General features: G+C 44.6%; 1 protein-coding gene across 3 annotated transcripts in view; it reads right to left on the bottom strand.

The window, feature by feature from the left end:
- The window catches only part of KBTBD12 (kelch repeat and BTB domain containing 12), a 106,493-nt gene extending 100,809 nt beyond the window's left edge, over window positions 1-5,684 (bottom strand). For all 3 annotated transcript variants that reach the window (XM_066247272.1, XM_066247270.1, XM_066247273.1), the window contains exon 1: window positions 5,620-5,684. The gene's annotated coding sequence lies outside the window, so the exon portion shown is untranslated. The remainder of the gene's footprint in view (window positions 1-5,619) is intronic.
- Between the last annotated feature and the right edge of the window lie 5,803 nt (window positions 5,685-11,487).

Here is an 11,487-nt window from a genome sequence, read left to right on the forward strand (position 1 = left end):
AAGGATAGTGGTTGCCTATCAGGAGGCAAGACAGGATGGGATGTAATTGCAGAAGGGTTGGTTGACAAGGAGTTTCAACTGTATACTCAGTTTTAACTTCATCAGCTGTATGACAGGTACACTATACATAATTATTCTTTATGCCTTTTCATGTCTTAAATATTGCATAAACTAAGTTTAAAATAAAAATTGTACTAAGTAACATACCTTTTGAAAAATCTAACCTACACTGTAAACCATGTCCGTGTGTCATAGAGAGAGATACGTATTAAATTTTCTTTTTAAATTGTCAAGGTGTATTCAGCTCAACTTATATGATTGGAAAATACAAAAGCTAACAACCTACTTATCCAGTCTGAATGAGAACTGCTTTGGAGGAAGGGCAGAAACAATTTTTCCAACTTCTGTTTTGGTGGGAAAAGAAATTACTGGATTCCTGAATAAGCATGTATTTTTTTTCTATAGAAATGTTCAGGATAGTGAATAGGTTATAATATAAAATGATAGTTGAGCAACAGCAAAGCCTTGAATTTTATCAATAAAAAAACTGAAGATTCAAGGGAATAACTTGGACAGGGTCATAAAATCTAGTTTGTTGGCAAGCTGAGGAATGTCAACATGATATCAGAAAATGACGTCCCAGTTCCACTGTTTAAAACAAAATCGTTTTGTAAGTTGGTGACTATTGTAAACTCTGAGAAAGATGAAACCTACTAAGAAGGGCTCCTAGTGGCTAATTGGTTATGTATAAACTAACTAACTAACTAACTAACTAAATAAATAAATAAATGGAGCCTAGCTGCCATTTCTAGACAAACCATACTATGGGGGGTGCGGATGGGTGCTGCACTGAAATACCTATCTAGCTTGTATTTCTGCCATCTGAGCCAGCCCTTATAAAGGAGTTCCTAGAATCCTATTTCAACCAGTAGGAGTGAGGCTTCAGCCAATTGGAGCTGCATAGTTCTGACCAACCAGAGCTGCTCAACTTTGACCAATTAGGACAGTGTCTTTGGGACCAATCAAACTGTGAGAATTTGGAGACCTAATTCGTGGGAAGACAGACCAATCAGGGACTGGGATTGGAGACTTCTGTCCTTATAAGTCAGCTCCCTATAAGAGAGCTTATTTTCCCTTTCTACTGAGGACTTATTTCTCTGGCTGAGCTGAAACAACAAAGACTTCCCCGCGGAGCAGAGCGGAGCAGACCAGAGCACTTGTTGGACAGGGGCCTAGAGCCAGGGCTGCCTCCCAGCTGTGCTGTGTTCAGTTATGCTCTATCACAATTAAGCTGTTTTGCACTGAATAAAGTTTCCTTCTTCACTGTACCACAATTTGGGATTCCTGTAGGTTAGTATTGAATCAGAGCCAAAAACCATTATTTGACATTATTAAGTATAAAATCACTACCCCGTATTTAAAAAAATTATCCTGAGCCTATTTTCAGCAACACTACACCTCATTCAGGCATTAGGAGGCCCATCACAATCTAGCACCTCCTAACCTCTCCTGCCCTGTCTCCTTACTTTCCTTCCTTACATTTTTCAATCTTTTATTTCTTTCTTTTTTCTCTAGTGAGAGGAGGGGAGGTAGAGACAGGCTCCCACATGCACCCCGAAAGGAATCCACCTGGCAAACCCACTAGGGGGCGATGCTCTGCTCATCTGGGGCGTTGCTCTGTTGCAACCGGAGCCATTTTTTAGCACCTGAGGCAGAGGCCATGGAGCCATTCTCAGCACCCAGGGCCAACTCATTGAGCCATGGCTGCAGGAGAGGAGGAGAAGAGAGAGAGAGAGATAAAGAGAAATGTGAGAGGGGGAGGGGTGAAGAAGCAGATGGGAGCTTCTTCTGTGTGCCCTGACCAGGAATCAAACCCAGGACTTCCACACGCCAGGCCAACCCTCCACCACTGAGCCAACCAGCCAGGGCTCAATCTTTTCTTAGTACTGAACCACTAATAATGCACACATGCCTCTATACCTGAAAAAGTGCTTTTGGCTCTTCAAATTCATCTCAGACATCACTTCCTCAGTGAAATTTCTGCCTTTCATGGCTTGTACTTTGACTATAGTGGTTGCATAGTTGCAATTTATTTGTGCATAGCTCCCAGGGGTGGGATTCAGCTGGTTTACGCCAGTTCAGAAGAACTGATACCGATTTTTTTTGTTGATTTCAGCAAACCAATTGTTAAAATGGCACGTTTAATCAGGGTTCTCTCTAAGGTGGGTGCCTGGGCAGCTGCCCAATGTGGAAATCACAAATTTACATTTCTTACTCTTTTTAAACATTCATCTGCACAACAGCATATTTTAAGTGCCCGTAGTAATGTTCATTCTGTCCATAGGTTAAAAAAATTTGACAGAACTATGTTTGTAATATTTATTCATTTCATTAAAATCATTATACCTTTGATGAAATACTACATTTTAACGCCCTTGTGTTTGTTACTTCAGACATATAAAAAGTGCTGAACAACCAGGGGTGACAAGCTGTCATTTGTTTCAGCTCTGTGTTATGCCCCAAATTCCCCCAAGACATTATGAGTATTAGTGAATATTTTTTTGTTAATATTTTAAAACCTTTTCTTTTTTCTTATTCAGTGAGAGGAAGAGAGACAGAGACAGACTCCTCACATGTACCCTGACTGGGATCCACCCAGCAAGCCCACTAGGGGGTGATGCTCTGCCCATCTGCGGTGTTGCTCTGTTGCTCAGCAACTGAGCTCTTCTTAGCACCTGAGGCGGAGGCCATGAAGCCATCCTCAGTGCTTGAGGCCAACTTGCTCCAATAGAGCCATGGCTGCAGGAGAGGAAAAGAGAGAAAAGTGAGAGGGGGAAGGGATAGAGAAGCAGATGGTTGCTTCTCCTATGAATCCTGACCAGGAAAGGTATTGAAACCAGGACAGCCACATGCCAGGCTAACACTTACCCCACTGACCCAACTGGCCAGGGCTAAAATTCTTTCTTATAATCTATTTTTGTGTACCTATTTTTTTTTTTTTAGAAAGACAGAGAGAGGGACAGATAGGGGCAGACAGACAAGAAAGGAGAGATATGAGAAACATCAGTTCTTCACTGGGGCATGTTAGTTGTTTATTAATTGCTTTCTCATATGTGCCTTGACCAGGGGGATTCCAGCTGAGCCAGTGACTCCTTGCTCAAGCTAGCAATCTTGGGCTTCAAGCCAGTGACCTTCAGGTTTAAACTAGCAACCCCACGTTCAAGCTAGTGTCATGTCTATGATCCCATGCTCAAGCTAGCAACCCTGCGTTCAAGCTAGTGAGCTCACGCTCAAGCCATATAAGCCTGTACTCAAGCCGGCAAACTCGGGGTTTTGAACCTGGGTCCTCTGCATCCCAGGCTGATGATCTATCCACTGTGCCACCACCTGGTCAGGCTGTGTACCTTTTTTATTGTTCTTATTTAAGTATTAAATGCATGAAATAATAAACTACCTTTCGATATATCGTTTTGTTTTGTTATACTTTAAATGGTCATTAGGGTAAAGAACAGGTTGTTAAATTATTTGGATCCCACCACTGGTGCCTCCCCTTTCAATGATGAGCACATTGAGGGTAGGGGCTCATGTCTAAATCATTCCTGCACTCTTAACACATGTCTGACGATGCTTGGAATGAGAGTTGCTCAGTATGGTTTCTGCAATTAAATAGATGTTTTGCTTAGTCCTAAATGACAAGTTCAGGATAACCTTTTTTTTTTTTTTTTTTTTTTTTTACATTTTATACATGTTAATAAACTACCATCTTGAAGATTTTTTCTACATATAGAAGTTGTGCTTGATTCTTCAAGTTGCTCTCTTTTTTGGTCCAAGTTAAATAAATGACCCAGAATCATGAACTTGATTTCCTTAACTATAACATTGTGACACCCACTTCTCACTCCTACTCTCAAAATTAATTCCCAGTCACCATGTGCTCCCAGCAATTCTGCTCTTTTTTTTTTTTTTAATTTTATTTATTCATTTTAGGGAGGAGAGAGAAAGGGAGAGAGAGAGACAGAGAGGGAGAGAGGAGAGAGAGAAGGTGGGGAGGAGCTGGAAGCATCAACTCCCATATGTGCCTTGATCAGGGAAGCCCAGGGTTTTGAACTGGCGACCTCAGCATTTCCAGGTCAACGCCTTATCCACTGCGCCACCACAGGTCAGGCAATTCTGCTCTTTTTTTTTGAGAATAACTGAAGCGAGAGGTCATAAATTGGCGGCTCACAGACCTTTCTTTTCCTATTTTTTTTTGTAAATTAATTGCCAACAAGCCAAGTTGAAAATTCCAGCATCTATTGAAAATAATGGATGCTATGGCAACAGTGAGCCCTTAGTTCCTCTGATGACAACGACGTGCAGGACGCGAGTAGCCAGCTGCCACCTCTCAGATGGCACATCTACTTTATATCCCCAGCCCCTTTATCTCCTGTTGAGACCTGGGGATCAGTTATCACTTATCAGCACTTCCTGTGCTGTGGCTTTTCTCACCCCTGCCCCTTTAGTGATCCTAGGCCATTTAAGTTTGGGAACCCTGGTTGTTACCATTACATACTCATACTCTAATTTGTTTCAGTATTACCATCTTGTGCAAACACTGGTAGAAGGTGCGTTAGAACACATGCACAACCCTAAATGCGCTCTGAGTCTCCCACCAGTATGGACAAATGCCTGATCCATTTAATAGTAATAATCGTCCCTACATGCTAGGTGTTTATCATGGCCAGGCAGCTAGACCGGGTGGTGGCGCAGTAGATAGAGCACCAGCCTGGGATGCAGAGGACTCAGGTTCGAATCCCCGAGGTTGCCGGCTTGAGCATGGGTTCACCAGCTTGAGCGCGGGGTTGCTGGCTTGAGCGTGGAATCATAGACATGACCTCATGGTTGCTGGCTTGAGCCCAAAGGTCACTGGCTTGAGCAGAGGGCCACTCTCTCTGCTGTAGCACCCTCCTCCGCCCCCCAACTCAAAGTACCTATGAGAAAGCAATCAATGAACAACTAAGGTGCCCCAATGAAGAACTGATGCTTCTTATCTCTCTCCCTTCCTGTCTGTCTGGCTCTATCTGGCCCTCTCTCTGTCTCTCTCTCTGTCCCTGTCCCTCTTGCTAAAAAAAAAAAAAAAAAAAAAAAAAAAAAAGAGAGAGAGAAAAGCCAGGCATTAGGATGATAAAGCTAAATAAGACAGGCTTCTTTTTTCCTTCCTTTGAGGCATTTACAATGTTTTGCATTCTCACCATGCTTCACACTTTTCAAAGAACTATTAAGATGCATTCTAGCTCATTAGTTCCGTTTAAGAAGCATTTGTGTGGAGGGGGAGGGGAATGTAGGGCAATTATATTCCGGATTTTAAAGAGCGTTGGGGGGGGGGGGTTGTCGATGTTTATTGAAGCTTTTTAAAGTGCCAGGCACTATTCAGGGTTCTAGTAAGACAACCTGGCCCAGAGAGGCCGTGCGCCCACCTTTCTGGAGCTAACAGTCCAGTAAAAGAAGCAAAAGACCACCTAGTTCGTTCAGAAACGGACAGCACGATTAATGCTTCAAGACTGAGCGATGTGACAGAAGGGGGAGCAGCGCCGGGTGAGCCTGCTGATAAGACCCGCGGTCCCGCGCGCGGTTACTTACTGAGTGCTGCCAGCTGGAGGTCCAAGGGCCGCCGCGCTGCGGCTCAGACGCCGGGTCTGGCGGGCGCAGAGAGGAGGCGCCCGACTAATCCGCACTGCCCAATATGGACCTGTGCTGCCCAGCGCTATAGATAGCCATGGGGAAGTCCCGGGGGACGGAGCGCGGACAGGACCCGAGGGGGCAGGGCGGGCGCAGGCCCGCCTTCGGGTGCCGGTAGCGCCGTGCCCACCAGGGCTGCCGGGGACCCGCCCGACTCGCCCCAAGGTCGACCAGGAAGGGGCGAGGACACATTTTTAAAGAGACTCTGGAAATTGGATTTTAAAAAAAATCTATGCGTTAAATCTTTAAAAAATGCAAAACAACCAAAGATCTGTCAGAAGTCCCATTGATGTGGTCCAGGAATAGGGCTTGCTGGTAAAGTACCAATGTCAGTTACATGTAAATTTAGGGTAAAGAACCAATGATTTTTTTTAGTACATGTCCCAAATACTGCATAGTCAATGTACATTTAACTGGCTGTGGGTCTTTTGTTTGTTTTGGGTTCTGTATTTTCATTTACTACATCTGAAAACTCTATTTGGGAGCCTTCAGCTCCATGACCTTTGTCTACAGTGGTTCTCAAAGTGTGCGCCAGGGTGCACTGGTGTGCCCTAGAAGATTTCCAGGTGCACCCTATAGTATTCCAGAGAAATATGTGTCTGTTGGGGACCAAAAAACCAACAGGGTTTTTGGAGTTTAGATTTTGGGGGGACAGAGGTGGGGAGTTGGCTGTAAGCTAACAGTCTGCCCAACTGCTCACCTCACTTGCCTGATTAGGTTGCAAAAGGCTGTTAAGCTGTGGTGCTGGATTGTTTACACTACCCCCCCCCCCCCCCAGCCCCATGTTCCTGGGAAAGACTGGAGGCAAGTTTCTTCTATCCTTTGGTGTATTTAAGGTTAAGATGATATGTATGGTGGGGGTTTTCTGCACTCAACACAATTAAGAGTATAAAGAGAGGAATTCTTCAATATGTTGATGAGGAAATGAGAGTTTGCCTTTCAAATATATGCCCAAACATTGAAGAAATGGCTAGGACACATCAGGCTCATGTTTCTCATAAACACAAGAATGAAAAAACTTAACACATTCACGCCAGGACCTGCCAAATTTACTAAATCTTACTAAGAATGTATCTATATATAAAAAGATAACTTTTTTGTCATTTTTTTATTTTTTAACTCCTCTCTTTTATGAATTCTAAAAAGCATAACTCAAACAATGTAACATAAATTTTTTTTTTTTTTGTATTTTTCTGAAGCTGGAAACAGGGAGAGACAGTCAGACAGATTCCCGCATGCGCCCGACCGGGATCCACCTGGCACGCCCACCAGGGGGCCATGCTCTGCCCCTCCGGGGCGTTGCTCTGCCACCACCAGAGTCACTCTAGCGCCTGGGGCAGAGGCCAAGAAGCCATCCCCAGCGCCCGGGCCATCTTTGCTCCAATGGAGCCTCGGCTGCGGGAGGGGAAGAGAGAGACGGAGAGGAAGGAGGGGGGTGGGGTGGAGAAGCAAATGGGCGCTTCTCCTATATGCCCTGGCCAGGAATCGAACCTGGGTCCCCCGCACGCCAGGCCGACGTTCTACTGCTGAGCCAACCGGCCAGGACCATAAAAATGTTTTTTAATGTCAGAATAAATTTAATTTTGTCATATTTATTTTGTTTAATTACCATAAAAGCACGCTTGGACTTTATATTTTTTTCTTTAATATTTGACTTAATTATTATAACATATTTCTTAGAAATTTATATATAGTGCACCTACAATTATTTATAGGATTTTAAATGCACCTCAACTTCAAAAAGTTTGAGGACCACTGCATTGAGGTGTGTGGGAGGAATGTTCTACAAGAATCAACACAGAGGGCTCTTCCTGGGGCAACATAGTCAGTAGAAATGCTCCAGTCACATGCTACTCTGCTCCCGTGTGGGGATGAGACTTCAGCAACTTCCACAACTGCCTCAGACAATCTCATCACAGAGCTTGCTGGAGGACCTTAACTCACTTCCAGGTGACTTTACTCACCTCCATATTCAGGTATCCTAGGGGTGTCTCTGATTGACAAGAAGCCAGGTAACACAGTTGCACCTGGTCTTTAAGAAAGTCTAGGACATGGATCTTTAAGAAAAAGATTTATTACCTTCTCAAGCTCCTACAGTTGGAGGTTTAGAATGCATATTGCTATACTTACCTTCTCTTTCTGAAGTTTGTGAGTTGTGAGAAACTAAATAACTACCACCTGAAAGAGTCAAAGGTAAATGGCATTCTGAAAAGAGTTGGGGTGGCTAAGTGGGGGACAGTACCAGAAAGCACAGAGGACATGATTGAGAGGTGAAAGAGTAGTGGAGAATTGGGTTAAGAATAAGCACAGTAAGTGAGAACAATGAATGGTGATGGTGTAGTGGAGAATGGGTCTGGGGCTAGGATGCTTGAATGCTGACTTCCAAAATAAGAATGGCAGGCCTGGTGTGTTTAGTTTCAAACCCTGTTCTGTGGGTGTATTGACATATAGAAAAGAAAGGCTCTTAGCATGAGTAATTTTTTACAGAACTTACTTTCTCTAAAACCAAGAGACTTTTAGCAGAACTAACTTTTTCTAAAAAAAACTCCCTACCCCTGGCAATGAGATTGGTTTCCCAGGCTGTGGCTTTGGATAGTTCTGCAAGGTTGCAACTGTTCCCAGAATGTTTCTCCCTGAATTAATCTTATAGATAAACAGTGTACGAGAGCTTGTTTCACTGCTTTGTTTTACTGCTTGCTTCTCCTCCTCTCCATTCTCCATACAGTATGTATTTTTGTCTTTAAAAGCTAGCCCTAAACTGTGTTTGAGGCTGCATGATTTGGACGACTTAGGACTCTGTGTGATCACTGGCTTTAAATAAAGACACCTTAATTTGGCAACTTAATTGTGTGGTAAAAACATCTGTTTCTCACAGTTCCAGTTACAACATTTTGGAGGCCCCAGCAAGATTGTGTCCTCCGGACACATTTAGTTTATGACACACATGGGCAACTGGTCTACTCGGCCTGATTGCTGGGAACAGAACAGAAACCTAGCAGGGGAGGCACCACCTGAGATGTTCCAGGGCCCTGCTGGCCTTTGCTGTCTGGCCAACAGTCAGCCGTGGAAAATCAGCATGCCCATCCACCCATTTGGAGTCATCAGGAAAGCCTCTGGAGGTAAGTAGAGCAAATTTGCAATTTGCCCAATCTTTAATCTGTCTGTGGCTAGCCAGTCTGAACTATTGTGATCAAGGATCGGACGCAATCATGCACTCACACAATAGGCTCTCCAGGGCCAAGACATTGGTGGAAAGTAATCTGAAGTCTGTTTTGCTAGAAGAGTCCCGGGACACATTTGGATTTTCTCTCTCATATGTTTACCCTCTGCTTGTTTTGTCACTTTTGTTTATTTTTACAAGCTGTCCTAGAGGATCTTTATTTTCAAGGGTCCCTCTCTGATTTTGCTCCTGCCAAGATATTGTTCTTTGCCTTTACTTTGTTATTCTGTCTCTACACTGAAAACCCCTGAGTGAATAATGTCTGAATGAGGAGCTCAGGTGCCTGCGCCAGAGTTTCCAGTTTGTGGCTCCTCACAGGGTATCTCCTTCCCTTGTACATCAAACTTTGTCTGAAAGCTCTCTGTCCTTTGGTTCTCCAGGGTACAACCCAGCAGGGGACATTATAGCAAATTGGCACCAACCTCCGTTCTTGATCCCTTTCGTGATCTTAGGAAGCTCAATTGTGCTAATATTGTTTGTAACAATAGGGGAAAGGCAAAGTAAGAGTCAAATTCCTCTTGAGTATATGCATAAGAATTTCAGAATTAGATTTTCTGATAATTATAATGTAAAAATTATCTAAAGGTACATTGAAAACTCTCCATGAATTAAAGTGGCCAACTTTTAGAGCAGACTGGTCATGTCAAGAATTGCTAGACCCAGAGAAAGCTCGGGCAGTCTAGAACAGTATCACTGGGCCATTGTCCCTGCAGCCTGCACACACCTACCTGCGGGGGTGGGGAGCAAGCTGCAGCAGAGCATGAGCAGCAGCAGCAGTGGTGGTGCTGCCTCCATGGTGTTCGGGGCCTGCCGGGCTGCGCTGCACTTACTTAGGCTCCATAGCATGGCTTGGTATAGTGGCTCCTCACACAGCTCTGGGCACCTGCCACCTCCCCATTGGACAACAGGAATCCCGGGAGCCCCGACCCCGACCAATTCCCCTATATTGACCAGTGGCACGCTCTAATAAAGAACCTTTCTTCTTGGCTCAAGGGCTGCACCAGGTAATTGAGACACAAGGTTTTAGTGGCATGGTCAGCCAGGGGCATTTGCATTTTCAAACAGCCTCCTGTTTTGTAAATCACCCCAGAGGAATTTGGGCTGCCACCCCCTTGTTACAGTCCCTCTTGCCTCCTTTGCTTTGGCTCCTGGGAATAATCAGGAAGCCACTTTTTCACTGCCTCATGCCTAGAGCCAGACCTGAAGGAAAGTCTTAGAGCAGGGGTCCCCAAACTACAGCCTGCAGGCCACATGCAGCCCCCGCCACACTTCCGGAAAGGGCACCTCTTTCATTGGTGGTCAGTGAGAGGAGCATAGTTCCCATTGAAATACTGGTCAGTTTGTTGATTTAAATTTACTTGTTCTTTATTTTAAATATTGTATTTGTTCCCGTTTTGTTTTTTTACTTTAAAATAAGATATGTGCAGTGTGCATAGGGATTTGTTCATAGTTTTTTTTATAGTCTGGCCCTCCAAAGGTCTGAAGGACAGTGAACTGGCCCTCTGTGTAAAAAGTTTGGGGACCCCTGTCTTAGAGAATCCTGCCTCTTCTGAACCCATTTTGCCCCTGAGGGAAGCCCTGCCTGCTGATAGGTTGCTGCAGGGGAGGCAACCCTTCATAGTTTATGTCTCCTTTTTCTCAAGCAACCTATAGAATTAGAAAACTCATAATTCCCCTTTCTTGGAGAAGCCTCAGGCCCTAACAGGACTGTTAGAATCTGTGCTGTATACACACCGCCCACTTGGGATGATTGCCAGCAGCTTTTAGTCACCTTGTTCACTACTGAGGAGAGAGAAAGAATCATATCAGAGACAAGAAAAGCTGTCATACTAGGGAGAAATGGCTCTGATGAGAATGATTGGGACCACCTTGAGAAGGTGTTCCCTATTTTCCAGCCTAAATGGGACCCCAAAATCACAGCGGGATGGGAAGCTTTGAACACTTTTCACCAGTTTCTGTTAGCCAGGATTAGGGGAGGTGCGAAGAAACCCGTGAAATTTTTTTTTTTTTTTTTACAGAGACAGAAGAGAGAGTCAGAGAGAGAGAGAGAGAGAGAGAGAGAGAGAGAGAGAGAGATAGGGGCAGATAGACAGGAACAGAGAGAGATGAGAAGCATCAATCATCAGTTTTTCGTTGTGACACCTTAGTTGTTCATTGATTGTTTTCTCATATGTGCCTTGACCGTGGGCCTTCAGCAGACCTAGTGACCCCTTGCTTGAGCCAGCAACCTTGGGTCCATGCTAGTGAGCTTTTTGCTCAAACCAGATGAGCCTGCACTCAAATTGGCAACCTCGGGGTCTCAAACCTGGGTCTTTCCGCATCCCAGTCTGACGCTCTATCCACTGTGCCACCACCTGGTCAGGCAAAACCCATGAATTTGTCTAAGGTGTCAGAAATTATTCAGGGTCCTCAGGACACTCCCACAGCTCTCTTGGAGAGACTGCAGGAAGCTTGCAGAGCCTATACACCTCTAGACCCAGAGGCGCCAGAAAATTCTAGGGCAGTTAACTTGGCTTTTGTGCCCCGTCAGCTCCAGATATTAGGAGGAA

This window comes from Saccopteryx bilineata, chromosome 11 (genome assembly GCF_036850765.1).
Source record: "Saccopteryx bilineata isolate mSacBil1 chromosome 11, mSacBil1_pri_phased_curated, whole genome shotgun sequence".
Taxonomy (NCBI): Eukaryota; Metazoa; Chordata; class Mammalia; order Chiroptera; family Emballonuridae; genus Saccopteryx; species Saccopteryx bilineata.